The sequence below is a fragment of the Penaeus monodon genome, unplaced genomic scaffold (assembly GCF_015228065.2).
Source record: "Penaeus monodon isolate SGIC_2016 unplaced genomic scaffold, NSTDA_Pmon_1 PmonScaffold_69, whole genome shotgun sequence".
NCBI classification, from domain to species: Eukaryota; Metazoa; Arthropoda; class Malacostraca; order Decapoda; family Penaeidae; genus Penaeus; species Penaeus monodon.
In genome coordinates this window covers 42,158-49,914 of record NW_023661994.1, presented here as the reverse complement: position 1 = coordinate 49,914, position 7,757 = coordinate 42,158, and the positions used below count along the sequence as shown (strand labels likewise).

Sequence of the window (7,757 nt, the reverse complement as noted above, 5' to 3'; positions counted from 1 at the left end):
CTCAGGGTCGCGGGGTGGCTGCAGGTCCGGCAGGAGAGAAAGCGCGTTAGTAACATATACACAGAAAGAAACACACGTATATACACATATATATGTATATATATAAATTTATATATACATATTAATTTATATATATATACAAACATATATATATATATATATATATATATATATATATATATATATATATATATATATATATATATATATACATACATATATATATATATATATATATATATATATATATATATATATATATATATATACACACACACACACACATATATATATGTGTATGTGTGTGTGTCTGTGTGTGTGTAAATAAATTTCCACCGATTGCCCACGGGGAATGTGTGTAAAACCTCGCTATTATTACTCATGTATGAGTAGATAGGTAATATCTATGGAGCTAGTGAGATCCTAGTTACACACTCCTTTTAGTGGATCGTGTGGCATAGTTGGTTTAGCACTGGTCCTCCGGTTCTGACCTGGAGTGACCTAGGTTCGAGTCCTGGTCAGGGAGGGTTGTTTTTTGTATATATTTATACATATACATTCATAGAAACATAGGTATTCATAGAAACTATCTGAGTCGATGAATCACTTGCCTCAATTTCACTCAAATGTAAATCTCCCATCGAAGAAAAAACGTATTTCATTTTCTCTTCTTGCTCTCCTAATTGCCTCTGAAATTAACAAACGAGAAAATTATATGTATCTTCTGTTACTTTTCATAACCGTTTGATAAGATATGACCCCTTGCCTCCTTTTCTCTCCTCTTTCTCTCCTAAAGGAAGCTGTCAGCTCTGAAGGCCTTAACTGCTTACAAATGAGCTTTCATTTCACCCGACGGAGAGGGATATGTGTCGACGCGTGACACACTTACCATAATTCGCTTTAACACGCTGTCTTCCTCTTCGAGTTGCGAGTCCATTTCTCTTTCCTCTTCCTGATCACTAAGCTTTTTCTGGAAACAACATCAATTCTTAGGTTATTTTCCATTTTTGGCATTATCAGACATTAGCATTTATTCGGTTACTCCCACCATCAAAGCGTGTGTGAGAAGGACCAGCTCGCCCCTACCTTGAGGTCCTCAATCGTCTTGTCTCGTCTCCTTAGCTTCTTCTCAAGCTCGCTTCTCGTTTTGGCTGCCTCTTCCTCTTTCCTCTTCTCCCTTCTTTTGAGACTTTTCACCCTTTCATTGTGCTTTGCCTGGAAACCAACGCTTTTATGAGAACTGTCTCGAAAGACGTGTGTTTGTTGACGATAAGCATTATCTATTCCTATTAGCGTGCGCCCATATCAACGGTTCCTTGGTTTCCAAACAGAGAACTTACCTCGGCTTGTGTGAGCTCGCTCTCCTTCTCTCGGATTTGCCTCGTCAGCGCTCGATTCTTGCACCCTTCTTCTTCCAGACGATCTTTGTTCCCCTCTTTATCCTCTCTCTCTTTCTCTATCTATCTCTTTATCTATTTATTTATCCGCCTCTGAGTGTATACATGTATCTATCACCCCCCCCCTCGGATCTTCTTCCCCTACCTCATTTTTTCTCTGTTTATATATTCCCCTCTGTCTCTATCTCGCTTTCTATTTACCTCTATATTAACACATCTTTCTTTCTCTTTCTATATCCCACTGTCTCTTTCTATCTATCACCTCTCTGTATCTTTCTCTTCCTTCCTCCCTCATTCACTCTATCTTTTTGATCTATCCCTTTCTGTCTGTCACTGTCTTGCTCTCTCTCGAGTGTTTTCCTGTTTTTTTCACTTCGACTCGTCTGTCCATTTACAATACACAAACCTACACTCGCGCTTCATATGTCTATGCAGTACCAACCTAAGAATATACACACATGCATCGATTAACATATCATCCACATGCATGTAACGAAATATAACTGCAAGTCTGTATTTGATCACACAGTCGACAACTCACCTGTAAAGTTGCACTGCGTTCCTGAGATCTGCGATTTGCTCGTTAAGACCTTCCTTCTCGGCTTCATGGTCCCTCGCCTCACTCTCACACCTTCGCTGATGCAATTCCGCTTGATTCACCTGCTCCTGAAGCGGTTAATCTTGGTTAGGATGTTGCGAACAGAATCTAACACTTGATTTGCATCTGCTTGGTGTCTTGTCGCTTCCTTAAACTTTCAGGAATTTAAGTTTCATTAGAGAAAAAGAAGTATAATGTTCCTACGGTCGGTCGATCACTCTCTATTTTCACCCGTTGATCTACCACGCTGACACAGACATGCACACGCATGAAGAAATGCATGAATTCCTTCATGGCAATAAAGATACGGCAAGAAATATGGATAAATTCTTCCACGCTGTCTTAAGATATAATGCCGCTTTCTTCTCTCTCCACCTAACTTCTGCACAAACTGTTAACTTCTCTTCCTCTCTCTCTCCCTCCTCCACTCCTTCTCCGTCTTTCTTTATTACTCTTTTCTCTCTCCTACTCCTCTTTCTCTCTCTCACTCTTCCTTTTCCCTCTCTTCAACTCCCTTCCATACCTTTAACTCGTTGATCTCCATCTTTTCTTCCAATCTCTAGCATCAGGACTCTGTTCTTCCTCTTCAGGTCGGCTGCCTCGTCCTCCTTGGTGTTGTAGGCTATGTTCGAGTCCCGCAGTCGGGCCTCGTACTCGGTCTGTGTAGGAGACGACACGCGTCAGGAATGCTTCTCTAGCCAGGGGAATCAGATACCCGAGAACAACAACCCTCTCTCTGTGTTTGATTTCTGTCTTCGTCTTCTCCTGCTGCTCCTCGAGTTTGTCCTGCAAGGGAAAACAGTCTCAGGAAAGTGTCTTCTCATATCTTTCTACTTACCTCCTCACTCCTATGCTCTCTGTGGCTTCCGTACTATCGTCTTTCTCTCTTTTCTTCTCTCATCTCCTTTCTTCATTCTCTTCTCTCCCTCTCCGTGTCTCTCATACGCACCTGCATTAATTTGATTTCTTTTTCCTTTTCCTGAAGGTCCTTCTTCAACTCGCCATTTTCCTTCTGCAGGTTGGCTGCCTCCGCCTCCTTCGAGTCATACTTCTTCTTCATCTCCTTCTGCTGCTCCTCGTGTTTGTCCTGCAAGGGAAAACAGTCTCAGAAATGTCTTTTCATATTTCTCTACTTAGCTCCCCCTCCCATGTTCTCTCTGGCTTCCCTATCACGGTCACCTTTCTGTGTGTTGTGTGGTGCAGTGGTAGCGGTCTTGTCTGACACTCTTTATGACCTGCGTTCAGTCTCAACACCGCCAATAGATGGCAACCCTGCCATTCCTTGCACACGGGGGTCATTTAGAAGGAAAATGAAACAGACAACCTGTGACACCAGGAATAATCAATGTAACAGACGGCATGAACAATTATTTCCCTCTTTTCTCTCTCATTTCCCTCCCTTCTTTCTCTCCCCTCCTCCCTCCTTTTCTCTGTCTCTTGCACGTACCAGCAGTAATTTGATTTCCTTTTCCTTTTCCTGAAGGTCCTTCTTGATCTTTTCGTTTTCCCTCTGCAGGTTGGCTGACTCCGCCACCTTCGAGTCGTACTTCTTCTCAGGAATGCGTTGAGAAAACTGCTTTGGCTCAGCAGCCAAAGCGGAACCTGAAAGCAGCAACTGGGGCGCAAAGCATGGCCTTACCCTATACGCCAGCAGGGCTTCACTCACATCCTCATGATATGCTAAGTCTAAGGGAGTTCGGCCTGAGGGAGGAAGAAGACTGTATTAAGCGTCGTGTTCATGGGTGACGGGAATGAGGGTGGAAATGGAAATGAAAGTGAGTATGGAAATGAGGATGGGAATTAGGGTAATGAAGAAGTAGAGAAGAAGAGAGAACGAGGAAGGAAGAAAGAATAATGGAAAAAGAAAAGAAGGGATAACGAGAGAATAGTAGTGGGCGGGAAAGAAAGGAGACAGGAAAGAGCGAAGGAAGGAAGATAAGAGAGGAAAGGCAGAGAAAGGGATGGAGAGCGGAGGAGAAACAGAGAATGAGGAAGAGGGAGGAAAACTGAATAAAGGAGGAATAGCAGAGAGAAGGAGAGAAGAGATATGTGGAAAAAAACAGGCGAAGGGAAGAGAAAGAACAGCGAAAGGGGAAAGCGAGAGAAAATGAGAAAAGAGAGGAGGAAAAAGGAGAAAAGAATTCAGAAAAGGAGGAGAAAGAGGAAGAAATGAAGAGGAAAACGGAAAAAGAGAGGAAGAAGAGATATGGAGAAAAAGGACAGAAAAAGATGTAAGGAAGGAAAATGAGAGTGGGGAGTGGAGGAAGAGAATAAAAAAAAAAAAAAAACAGGAAGAAAAAAAAGGAAAAGGAGTGAGAGCGGAAATAGAGAAAAATGACGAGGAAAACGAAAAACAGAGTAAGAAAAAAGAGAGTGGAGGGGGAGGAGAAACTGGGAAAAAGGAAGAGAGAAATATAGAGGAGATAGAGAAGAAGGGGGAAGAAGTGGACTAGAGGAAGGGAATGAGGGAGGAAGAGTAGAGAGAGAGTAAGGAAAACGAGAGGAGTAGAAAAGAAGAAGAAGAGAGACAGAGAAAGGAAGGAAGAGAGAAAGGGAGAGTTAGAAAGAAGAAAAACAAAGACAGAGAGTAGGAAGAAAAAAAACGAGAGACAAGGGAGAGGAAAAATAGAGTGGGTAAAGGAGAAAGGCCGGGAAGGGGAAGAAGAAAACAGATGAAGAGAGAGGAGATAAAAAGGAGGGAGAGTAAGAAGCGCATAGAGAAAGAAAGAGTAGAGAGAAGGGAAGGACAAAGAGGACAGGAGAATAAAAATTATGATAATAAGATATAATGAAAATGATAATGAATGCAACAGTAATGATAAAACATAGGAATGCATAGCGAAAATGAACAAAACGAAAAGAAGTAAAATAGTATAAATAAACTGTTAACAAAATACTTGTGCAAATATAGAGAAGGGGAATTTGACATTATATCATAGAAACTTTTATTATAATGATATTGATAATAGTAATAATATTATTTCCAAAAATATTGATACCACCAATAGCAATTATTATGGCGAGATGCGAATAATAAAACTAAATGTAATAGTAATAACGCTTACGAATGCACAAGGGAAATTCAGTAAAACGAAAGAAGGGCATGACTACAACATTATTAATGTCAAGATCAAGAAAAACTTTGATGATAATAATATTTATAATAATAATAATGACATTGATACCCAGAAATAATGACAGTCATATGATAATAAAGATTAACACAGCAACAGTGGTGAGAATAAAGTAAGAGTAAGAATAAGTTAAAGAACAAGAAAAACAATAAGAATTAGAACTGGCTTGCAAGAAATGGAAGATCTGAATGCTTCTTGGAAACGAGTAAAATGATCAGAGAATCTGCTAAAGAAACCACAACTATGAAGTCAAAAACATATAAACAGAAACGGAGAACAAAAGGAATTTTAGATAAATTTGATAAAAAAAAAGCGAACTGCAAAGAAAAAGGTGAAAGTGCACCGACGCAAGGGAAGGGTGGTTTGATGAAAAATGCGAAGAATTAAAAAATTAGAACTTGATATAATAATTAAATAATCTCATTTAATCATCTAATAATCTAATGATCTCATTTAATAATTCAAATATCAAATATAGTAATGTAATAATAAGAATTTAACAATTATAAGAAAAAAAAGAAAAAAAAAGTCTTGATCTTTAGGAGGAACGCACAGCTCATGCGCGACAGAGTGATGAATATATCAAAGTCCAAAATTCGCAGCTCAGGAATCGAAGTAAAGGATGGTAATATGATGACGGATAAAGGGGAAATACTGAATAGTGGAGAAGAATACTCGGCGCGTTATATGGTGAGGATGAGAGAGGGGTGCAACCTGGAATAAGTAAAGGCATGGACGGACCACCGATGATACACACTGAAAGCAAACTTGATATTCAGAGCATGACACGTGGTAAAGGTTAAGGCTGTCTGTCTTTCTCTCTTTCTCTCCCTCCCTCTCTGTTTCTTTCTCTCCCTCCCTCCCCTGTCTCTCTTTCCCTCCTTCTCTCTCTCTCTCTCTCTCTCTCTCTCTCTCTGCTCGCTCGCTCGCTCGCTCTCTCTCTTTCTCTTTTGCCATTTCCGTCTCTCTCACTCCCTCTCTCTTCCTCCTCCTCCTGTTGCTCCTTCCCCCTCCCTCATTCTCTCTTTGCTTGTATATTTTACTCCTCTTTCTCACTATTTTCCTCCTCCCCTCCTCTGTCTAAGTCTCTTGTTCGTCCTTCTCCCCTCCTTCACCTTGTTTTCCTCCTCCTTCCCTCATTCTCTCTCTCTCTCTCTCTCACGCTTTTCCTCCTTGTGGGTTGTGATAATGAAGTGAGTTGTGATACTTATGTGAGTAGTGAGTGCTATATTGTGAAGCCAATATATACGGGATATGATGACAATATTATCGTACCTGTATTGTGATAATTATATGATTATATTATATATATACTGCCTTTTGTATGATATGTTACACCATATGAAATATAGAAGATTATGTTTAGTTTATATTGCTGTGCAGCATATCGCCTATGTAAAAGGGTGAGATTCTCTGTACAATCTGTAGAGTACAATATTTTATTTTGTCTCTGTAGTCACACGTCTGGCAGTAGCACTCTCGGGCAGAAGCCCCTGCGTGGGTCACAAGACTATGGAGAACTCCCTTTTATCTTTGTCAGAGTTGATCTCCAATTAACCTACTTTAGTTTTATTTGGTGTATTCTTCTCCCTCAAGCATCTTAGAGAAACACCAAACAAACATATATACGAACACGACACAGTGAGTATACAAACATGGCGCAGTGAGTAGGAAAATTGGTGTATTCTTCTCCCACAAGCATCGTAGAGAAACACCAAACAAACATATATACGAACAAGGCACAGTGAGTATACAAACACTCCTCTTCCCCTCTCGCACTCTCTTTCACACACTTCCTCCCTCATCCTCTTCTTTCCTCTTTCTCTTGGAAGGCGATATCCGGGTGAGAGGAGGAAGAGGAGAGGAAAAAGGAAGATAACGAGAGGGAAAAAGAGGAATGGGAGAGAACCCTGAAGGAAGGGAGAGGATACAGAAGGGAAGTGAGAGCGAGACAAGAGAAAAATGAGAGAAAAAGAAAAGGGGGAATAGAGAGAGAGAGTTAAAGAAAGAAAAGAAGGACGAGATTAGAAAGAGAAAGAGAGGAAGAGGAAAGAGAAAGAGGATGGAAGGAAAAGAAGAGAGAAGGATGAGTGGAAAAGGAGGAGAGATGAAAGGAGAGAAAGAGAGAGATAGATAGAGAGAGAGAGAGAGAGAGAGAGAGGGAGAGAGAGAGAGGAGAGAGAGAGAGAGAGAGAGAGAGGAGAGTAGGGGAAAATAAGTAAGAGAAAGAGGAAAGGAGGAGGAGAGAGACAAAGTGACGAAAATTAAAGCATACACAGGGACAGGAAAGGCCCCTCCAAGTGTGGCGCACAATAATTGCCGATGTGCATTTCTTGCCTTTGAAATTATTGCTTTTTGAGAGGGAATTTTAGCAAGTAGAAAAACTGGCCAAGAGTTTCCCTCTCTCTCTCTACACACGCACGCACACACACACACACACACACACACACACACACACACACACACACACACACACACACACACACACACACACACACACACAGTATACAGTATACACGAACACACATTTACACACACACACACACACACACACACGCACGCACGCACGCACGCACACACACAAATTATTAGGCAATTATGTCCTAAATATCTCGGAAACAAACATCG

The 7,757-nt window shown here is 40.8% G+C and overlaps 1 long non-coding RNA gene across 1 annotated transcript; it reads right to left on the bottom strand.

Moving 5' to 3' along the window:
- Window positions 1–465: 465 nt before the first annotated feature.
- LOC119571565 lies at window positions 466–1,037 on the bottom strand. Its single transcript, XR_005228610.1, has 2 exons — window positions 890–1,037; window positions 466–689 (listed from the first exon to the last, which is right to left on the bottom strand). It is a non-coding gene; the product is annotated as an uncharacterized LOC119571565 (long non-coding RNA).
- Between the last annotated feature and the right edge of the window lie 6,720 nt (window positions 1,038–7,757).